The following is a 10,616-nucleotide window of genomic DNA, read 5'->3' as shown; positions in this document are numbered from 1 at the left end:
AACATACATCATCCAATATAAGCACCCCTCCGTACATCATACATTTATACTCGTTCATACCTCTCTTGTCAGCTCTAATCCGAGTAGAGATAGATAATCCAAACCATCTACTTCGTAAGTCTCGTAGTAAAAGTTATTCATACAAAAAATCAACTGTATCAAACAACTATAAACACTAGAACAAATTACATTTTGTTTTATAAAATAAATAATTTGAGTTTACAATCATATTTGCCTTTCATTTTATAAAACAAAATGTGATTTGTTCTTGTAATTATAGATATCCAAGAAAAGTGATTTTTTGTGTGGACGACTTTTATTGCGCGATCTATGAGGTGGACGGTTTAGATAATCGATGTGGGTCCGAATGGAGACTCATAGAAAGGGTGTCAATGAGTATGGAGAGATAAAAGTATGAAAGGGAGTTCATTCCAAGAAGACAAGGCCTTGATTGAGTTGCAAAATACCATAAGATAAGGATACATTACTCTCACACCCCTGAATACTTCTGAAATAACACTGTCATCCCTCTATTCTTTAAAATATCTCTGACCTCCCTTACTTTTTGCATAATAGATGGACCCATATGTGAGTCAACTGTTAGTTGACCTAATAGAATTTGCTGGTGTAAGCAAAACACTCACCCCCTCAATGCCTAATTTATCCTTGCCATAGGCGATGTTTCGTTTGTATTTGTGAAACAATTTTGAAAAATAATTTTTTAGAAAGAGTTCACAAAATTTGAAAAATTGTTTGGTTATATATTTTAAAAATAGTTTTGAAATTTGAGATTATTTTATTTTATTATTATTATTTTTTTGTAGCTGAATAGATAAGCGTGAGAGAAAAAATGATTGATTGATGTGTAATAGCGATAAAAGTGATTTTAACTTTTTTTTCTTTTTCAAAAAGTTTCAACCAAATAAATTTTTGAAATTTTTTCTTAAAAGAGACCAACCAAACAAGGCATATTATTCTCTTCTCTACATCAGCTCTCTCCACCATTTTGCAAAATTCTTCAACTACACAACAACCTTTACCACCCAGAAACCTAATTACACAGCCACCTTCACCTTCCACTCAACTAAAGGTGTAGAGTGTGTAATGAATTTCATATACAATGCATGCCCACATCCAATAATACCATTTAACAAATAATAACCATTGACTATAATAAAACCATGTATAAAATGCAGCAATTGTGAACCACATATCAACAAACCAACATTCTTCAATTTCTTTTTTAATACAAAGATATGTTACACTAATAGGACAACAAGAGAACAGTGAATGAAGCTAAGCATTTCTTACCATTAAGAAGCATCTGAATTCAGCCAATAAGATAGGTACTAAAATCCATGGACGACAAGAATTTGCTACTGAATTCTTAAAGGACCCACGTATGAATAAGGAAAGCTGCTTGGATTCAGAAGACAAAAGAAAATCATTTAATCCAAATAGAACATTTCCTGCTGTTCAGAGCATTTCCAAATTGGGAGACCCAAAAGACATGAGCAACCTACACCCAACCCCTTAAAACCCCCCAAAACAAACCCTCCCCCATCCCCACAACCAGCACCCAACCATCCTTTACCCTCACAACCACTATAACCCACACCCAACCCACCAGTGCAACCCAAATCCAAACCAAACAAGAATTGGGAAAATAATTCAAAACCAAACAAGAATTGGGGAAAATAATTCAAATCCAAGGGGTTGTTTGGGATATAATTTGACTTTTTACAAAAAGATATGCAAAGTGGTAGAGAGACACTACAACAAATAGCATTTTTGGCGACTAAATTTTTGGTTCCCAAAAGTCAATTTTTAGTCGCCAAAACTTTTTAGCGATAAAAATTTTTGGTCGCCACATTAGTCAGTGACCAATTGTCGGGAAAGGTTTCGGCGACTAAAAAGAATTTAGTTACCGAAAGTCATCAATTGCCGACTAATTTTTTAATCGCCAAAATCTTTTCAAAAAAATTAATATCGCATTTTCAACAATTGAAAATTTTTTTCGCCTAAAACTAAAATTATTTAGGACGAAAATTCTTGACTAGATATAAGGGAGACCTGTTTTATTAACTGCTCAAATGTGTTTGTAAAAAATATTTTAATTTCTAAATGGAAACTGTAATTATTATAAAGGACATGCTGTTTCATATGCTTTACTCTTAAAACATGGGAAGAAAATGTAATAAACAAATCTTTTCCTGCCTAGAATTGGGTTTTTTCACGTGAATTTTAATAATAAAAAAAGTGCACTGCCACTTGGGTTTTTAAGTCTAACATTCAATTTAGTTGCTTCATATTGGAAATGATGTGCATTCTCAACATCAAGTATGGCCTCATACAAAAAATTGGGGATTCACACATGCACATACAAATGAATGTGTGCTTGCTTGCATTCACCCTTAAAAAATCATACAATTTGGGCATATTGCTTCACAGTGGGTCTAAACCCCTTTGTCAATTGATCCAAGTTGGACATTTGTAGTTTGTGAGTAGTTTGATTGAATCCTGTGAGTGAGACAATTTCTTGATTTGTAAGCAATTTGAATGAATCATGCTATATCTTTTTATCATATTGTTTATTTAATAGATGAGGAATGTATTCCTGATTTGGTCAATGATACCTGAGAACTATTGCTTTTGGCATATGCTATAATTAGCATAAAGATATTCTAGTAAATTGTAATGAATTAATGCTTTTATTTGTTCAAAAATTTCAGAGTTCCATCTAGGGGTTTTTTTTGTCAGTCAATAAGATAAATTTCAAATATTATTATAAATATTAAATATTTTATGAGAACTCAATCAAACTAGGCATTCAACTATGTGAGTGAGTTTAGTAGTTACTTATCTCACAATATCCAACCCCAATGTGGCCTTAGATAAGGAGTCCTCATACCTCTTCCTCTTAGTTATAGATATTTTGGCCAGAGCCCTAGTTTATGCGTCTCAACAGAAACAAATTATGCATTTAAAATTAAAAGCTTCAAGAAATAGTCCCTCTATCCCCAATACTGTGTTTTTCCGGTGACTGTTTTGTATTTGTTAAAAGCTCCCAATTCTAATGTAATTTCTACACAAAATGTTTTACAAACTTTCGCCCACACGGCAGAACAATCCATTAATTATTCTAAATCTGTTGCTTTTTTCATCCCTAACATCTTGGTTCGTGAAAGGTTCATCAATTGGCTTTTGCTTGAAATCACATAACAATAAATATTTAGGTCTTCTACTTATTTCGGTCTTCCACTTATTTTGTTGATAAATTTCTTTCCTATGTTGGCCAATCCACATTGATCAAACATTGCCTAGTTCCCTTCCCACTTACACTATGTCCTTCTTTCCTATCCCTAAAATCACCATCAACAAATTTGAATCCTGTTGTCTGAATTTTCTGTAGAATAGTTGCCCCTCATCACAAAAATATCTAGATTGAACTTTAAAAACTCACAAAAAATATCCAGATTCAAGCAATCAAAAACAACCAAACCCACAAAAATATCATGAATTGCAAAAGTTGGAAGTCGTAATTTACCTTGCAAGAGGAAGAGATGAAAGAGGAGGGTGAGAGGAGAGGAAAGGTGGTCGGTGGTGTCGTCGAGAGAGGATGTAATAATCCACATTCATATCTTAGTCATGTTCATGTGCATTTGCATAGTTTTGTCTTGTTAAGCTTGCAATTGTAGACTTTGACTTGTTTTGCCTAAGTAAAGGTCCCTGTCTTGTTTTGTGCTTATGTGATTTGCCTAAGTGTTGTTGCATGCTTTGTTCCTTCCTTGCTGTCTCAAGCCGAGGTCATCTTAAGCCTAGGTTGCACCTTTGAACCTTTTTCACCTAGGACCATCTTGGAACCACTTTGGTTGACCTGCACCTTCGCCCTGGCATATTGACCGAGATGTCGTCATCTAGGCCGAGGTGTTCATCACCTAGGCCGAGATGTGTACCATCTAGGCCGAGATGTTATCCTTTAGGAATTGGAGATCTTTGATCCCTGCACCTGGTGATCTTGTTCCTGGACTGGTATGACCTAGACCGAGGTGTGGCACATCTAGGCTGAGGTGTGGCACAGCTAGGTCAGGTGTTATCCTTCCTAGCCGAGATCATTGTTCCCTTACTTGCCGAAGTCTTGTCCTAGCCGAGATTATTACCTGTCGGAGTGTCCATGTCACCTTACTTGTTATATACACTTTGTCTTACACATGTCTTGTCTTTCTATCACCTTTTGAGGAAGTCCAATCCGGTAGTGCCACGTGTCCCAGCAGAGGGTTAAGTCTGCTGGCAGTAGAGAAACCCACATCATTTGTCATATCTTTGCCTTTATAGAGAGAGAAGCTCTAGGAAGAGGGAAGAAGAAGTTCTTAGAGAGAGAACTAGATTTTCAAGCTTGATCTTCACACCTTGAACCATTATATCTGTGTCTTGAGGTTGGATTCTTGATCTACTCTTGTTATTCTATATGTTGATCTGATTGCATTGCATGATCTAGCATGATTCATAAGCCATGCATTGATTTGAAGTTCGGTTCTAGAAAGAGAAAATGGTGTTCTTGAGTTCTTGAAGAAAAGTCTTGTTTTGATCCGAAAGTTTGCATTAAGATCCATGTTTTTGTGTTTGTTTTCATAAAATCTTCAAGTATGGGTACTAAGGTCCATGTTTTCGAACTCATAACATAAAATCCCAGATTTTGTAATAACAAGTTATGATTTTAGCATTCATGTTCTTCAAGGAAGAAAACCCAGATTTCCAGACCTTACCTTTCCCTAGGTGTGGTCATCGGGACCACTCTTGCCTAGATCTCACACTTAGGCCAAGCATCGTATCTCACCTTGGCCTACCTTGCATGATCACTCGCACCATTAGTCCATCTTGCATGAACACCTTGGCAGGCAGTCGTTCGCCGAAGCCTTGGTAACCACACCTCGGCCAAGAGGTGTGGGATCTCGGCAAGGACCTGGTTGGTACCCAGCATGTTTTCCTCGAGATGAAAAACAGTGTTTTAACTTCCAGCATGTTTTGCTTTGACTTGACCTAGTCTTGAAGGAAATGCCAGGATCATTTGCATTCATGTGAGGCTTGTCTTGAGAGTGCATTTCATATCCATCTTTGAGCATTCTTTCTTGTCTTCTTGAAGTACATTCAGCAGACTTTGCCATGTGTTTGTAGGACTTGGACCCTTGCCTTGACCTCTACGTCTGAAGAGTTATGTGAGTGGTATTTTTAATAAAGCTATGTTATAAAGTTTTGAAAAAGCTTTGCTTCGTTTTGGAAAAGTATTTGATCAAGCATGAATGATTATCCTTAGTTTTTGTATCAAGTATTAGCTTTGCTTTGATGACATTCTTGGAAAGTCCTCCCATGCTAGGGGACTCTAAGCCCATGTAGCATCATGTTTGAGAGATTTCTACCATCGACGGTCTATGAACGGATGGCCCCACCGACGGTCTGGTGTACGGGTGGATTTGTCTAATCAATTCCGGGTCGATTATTCCCTTGTTTTGTTCGGAATGTCATCGTTTTGTATTATGTAGATGTTATTAACATCCAAGAAGCTTGAAAGATTTGATTGGTGAACTTGATTCATCCCATATTTTGTTACAAGCCATGATATGTATTGTTTTGATAAAGATCTCGAATATCATTCATTTAACCCTTTATTACTAATATCATTCACTGAGTATCTAAGCTCACCCTCTTCTTATATATATGTAGGCGATGAGCAAGAAAGCGGCGACGCCTAGATAATTATTTGTAACTTGTTTTGGATTCGCATTTTTGTAGCATCTTGAAGATCATGCTTCTTGACTTGTAGTTTACTTCTTTTGTTTATGTCGGCTTGTGAAGCCTTTTGATCAAGATGTAATATGTACCTTATTTTATTTGTATCCAAGTTGTAAACAATGTTAAGGTGTATGTCATTTCATTTGATCTATGCACAGCTCTTATGGACTACTTAGATTTAAATATATTGCTTCCGCACATGGAGGCCCCATATGTATACTCTGATTGTTGTGTGAATTTTTGTAAGTTGGCCTTTGGTAATCTCGGATTACTGGCCATCACGGCACCATTCTACTAGGGGCGGAATGAGATCGTGACAGAGGCTGACGGCAACATGAGAGGTGGTCAGCGGCGTCGCGATGGCGGTGGTGGCAAGAGGAGAGAGACGAAAGAGAAGGGCCAGAGGACACTGACTCTGAGAGAGAGAGAGAGAGAGAGAGAGAGAGAGAGTACAGTATGAGAGAAATTTTGTGGGAAGAGAGAGAGTAATAAGTTTATGGGCGGGAAAGCAAATAATCTAATTCTTAATTGGCGATTAAGGGTTTAATTTGGCATAAACTATAAAAGTTAAAAAGTTAAAAAGCCCACATTATTTGGAAAAACTTTGTGGAGAAAGTCTAGAGGTTTTAAATTATTATTTTGAAAGTTGTGGGGAAAGCTATAGGGCAAAATATTTTGCCATTTTCATTTAACAACTAAAAAGTCAAAAATTAACAGGGTAGAATGATCATTTCGATTTTATTACAATATTATATTACACATATTTTCGTAAAAAGTCAAAAGTTATCCCAAACATATATCTTTTTTTTCTCTACTTTTTAAACTAAAAATTCAAAAAGTGCACTTATTTAGAACATTCCAAACACCTACTAAATATTTTGTTCGCCAATTAATTTTATAAATTTCTTCAAAATTTAAAATGTTTCCCTCTAAATATTTTAACTTTTTGGCGATTAAAAAATTTTTTAGTCACTGAAAATAAATTTTGGCAATATAACTTTTGGTTGCCAAAAATAAAAAGTAAATTTTTGTTTTTTATTCGACAATTAAATAATTTTAGTAGCGAAAACTAACTAGACAGTAACTAAAATATTTTTTAGTCGCTAAAAATAAATTTTTGGTGACCAAAAGATAAAAAGTAAATTTTTGTTTTTCATTCGGCGACTAAATAATTTTAGTAGCCAAAACTAATTATACAACGACTAAAATATTTTAAGTGACTCTCTGAAAATAAATTTTTGGTGACCATACTTTTGATCGCTAAAGATAAAAAGTAAATTTTTGTTTTTCATTCGGTAATTAAATAATTTTAGTAGCCAAAACTAGCTATACAATGACTAAAAAAATTTTTAATCACCAATTGTAACATTTTTAGCGACTAAATTTTTTTTTAGTCGCCAATAATCAATATACCTCGACTAAAAAAAAGTAGTAGCTAAATATTATACTCTTGCCGACTAATCTAATTTTTGGTTTCCAATTTCACAACTTTTGGCAACTAAATTTTTTTTAGTCGCCAAATTTGGTCACCAAAAGTGCAATTTGTTATAGTGAGGTGATATAACCTAAATAAGAAATGATGCAACTCAAATAATAAAAGATGTGCTAAGTAGAGAATGCCAAAATTAGATGATGATTTCAACTAGGGGTGTTCGCGAATCGGATTTGTGCGGTTTGCGATTTGGTTTTGACTTGCCCACATCTATGCGGTTTGAGAAAAAGTCAAACTGCAACCGCCCGCAGTGCGGTTTGCGGTTTGTGCGGATAGGATTTGCGGATGTGCAGGCGGTTTGTAGTTTGAATTTTTTTCTTTAAAAATTAACATAGATATTGTTTAATTTTAACTTCACACACACTGAGACTGCCTACAGAATGAATGGAATTGTCACTTATGTCACCCATCAATTTAACATCCATGATTTGCACAGTTTATATTTTCTAATATAAGAGCATTGTGTTGATCAAACATAAAAATCAATTAAAAAAAAAGGTACTTTTTTTTTTTTTTTGGATAAATAAGTTTTAAAAAAAAATTACTTTGAATCATTTAAATTATTAACCAAAGTGCAACTTATGTAAGACTAGAAGTCAATTAAGTAAAACAAATACAGAACATATAATGGAAGTTGTAAATTCTTCCCAGTAAATGAATGGCCAGGTTTTTCCAAAAAAAAAATATATATATATAGTGTGGGCGGTTGTGGCCGGTTGCGGGTCAAACTCGCAACCCGCCCGCAAACCGTAAAATTGAATTATTTCAAACCGCACCCTACCCTATTGTATTTGCAAAACCGTCCATACGTGTGCGGGTAGAGTCGGGTAGGGCGGGTTATGCGGGTCGGATAACCCTATGCCCAGTCCTAATTTCAACAAAGAAACAATTTTTTGGGGGGTAAATTATAAATACAGCCATTAGATTTGCTTAAAATATGAATTATTTGTGGTTTGAAATTACAAATACTCTCTTGTAAAAAACATTTATTTAATAGAATTAACTCAAAAAATGAAATTCCTAGGTGATCTCCTATACAATGACAAAATTACCTAAATTATTAATTAAAATAATTTATGAAATTATTAAAAATTATTAATTAATTTGATAATTTATTAATAAAATGGATCATTTGTTATGAAATTAGAATGAGAGAGGTTGCTTGGAAAGTGCTAAATGAGTATATTTTTCACTTTTTACGAAAATATTTGAAAAAAGTAAAGAGGTGATGTGACTCAAAAAAATAAGAAAATAAAAAAGTGCACTTTTTTAGCAGTTTCCAAACAACTCCATAATTTTCAAAAGCAAATTATATTTTAAGTAAATCTCAAATATATTTGTAATTTATATATATATATATATATATATAGCAATTAGAGAGAAATTTTGGATAGAAAAAAAAGATGAGAGAAAGGTTGAAGAACAGGAAAAAGAGAGAGGAACGAAATTCCAAGTTTGTTTCCTACCTTCTAGTACGATGGCCATTGTCAACTCATCAGTCACCCAACTCCATTAGTTGTAACCCAGCAAGTCAGCTACAAAAGGGATTATATAGGTTTGGTTGTTTTTTTTTTTGGGAGAGGGGAGAGGAAAAGAGTAGCATTAGCGTTTTACCAAAATTAAACCCACTATTTCCCTGGGTTTGGCTAATGGTTAGAATGGTCAGCCGATATCAAAGTGATCTTGGAGCTGCACATTAGGCTGTAGTTAAGACGATATTTCGATATTTGCAAGGGACTGTAGACTTCGCATCTCAGATTAATCGAATTTAGTGATGTAATGGGTCTGCTGATAGAGATAGGCATGAATCAATTACTTGTTACGCTTTTGTACTTAGAGGATGAGCCATTTCATGGTGCAGCAAGAAACAACAGTGTGTTTCCTTGTCCACGATGAAGTCAGCATATCTAGTTTGCACTGCCGCTATTTAAGAAGCAATATGGTTGAGGAGATTCTTACAGAGTTTGAGTGTAACAGGGCATTTGGATGAGTCTATTGTAGTCTATTGTGATAGCACAACTACTATATCTTATGCGAGAGATCCCAAATACCATAAGAGAACTAAGCATATTGATACCTGTTAGCACTTTATTCAATACATCATTGCGTGGGGTTTGGTGGTCCTAATGCATGTCTCTACTAGCGGCATGGTTGCTAATCCATTGACCAAAACCATTGCAGGAGATGTTTTTCACAGACATGTCAAGGGTTTGGGCTTACGTAGGATTTGATATGCTTGTATTAGATGGACCTTTTTTATCTCATGCATTAATGAAATTAGTTTTCTTTTGATTTTGCATAATCATGAATTGTTTGAGCACATATCTTGAATTGCATATATATGTCACCAGGCTAAGGTCAACCCCCTTATACTGACGATCACCCTGGCGCTTGGAAAGCGAGCGAGGTAAATGTTCTGTTACTTTGGAGTGAACAAAACTGGTTTATTAGTAAATGTCACCTTAGCATTGGCTAAGATGAGACTTGCATGAGTGGAACATGAAGTTTTTTCCACAACTTCATGGAGCCTAAATATCGCCGAATGTAAGGTCTTAGATAGGCGCTTGATGAGTGCCTAGGCTAAGAAACTCATGTTAGACACTTGTATAGCGGCTAGACTAAGATTTGTATGACGTTAAAGAGTTACAGCCTAATTTAGTGGAAGCTCCGCCATAACGTACATATTATATTGTATGTGCTATAGTCGACCATAGAAAAGAGTAGCTAGATGGATCCCTTCTCTATTACGGTGTGAGCTTAAGCCATGAATTGGTTTATTCTATGCCCTTGAACCTAGAACTATGTCATGAAGTGATGACTCGATGTTGCTAATTTAGCATGTCACTCTAGGATCATCATGAGTATGATCCAGAGGACCATGTCTAGGAAACCAATCAAATTTGAGTGAATAGACATGAATGGCTACAGAAAATTCTTAGATTTCATACTGTTGTATTGTAGCTCATAGCATGGACAATTATGTCAGATTTGTGTTCTCGATGTAGTCATGAGTAAAAATACAGTGTTTAAGGTGAAGCATGTTTATGAATTGACTCATGAGTGATTTTAAATTCTTGATCTAGTATGATCTAACGACTTTAGAGTATAAGCGAGTGTTGACACTAAAAATTGTATATTCTCTGTCGATTGTATGTAACAAATGCAGAGAATTGGTCCAGCGGATGCTAGGTTTAAAGATTACGAGTTTTCACAAGTTTACAAGTGAAAAGCGAGTGAATATGAAGTCTAGAATACAGAGCAAGTGACATAAAGGAAATAGTCAAAGAGACAGACGTGGCAGTTGCAGTTTTCCTGTTGATTCGTCTAGTAATGA

This window comes from Camellia sinensis, chromosome 9 (genome assembly GCF_055761805.1).
Source record: "Camellia sinensis isolate YWXY chromosome 9, ASM5576180v1, whole genome shotgun sequence".
Classification (NCBI taxonomy): domain Eukaryota; kingdom Viridiplantae; phylum Streptophyta; class Magnoliopsida; order Ericales; family Theaceae; genus Camellia; species Camellia sinensis.
The sequence above is the reverse complement of the archived record's forward strand: the minus strand, read 5'-3'. Positions refer to the sequence as shown.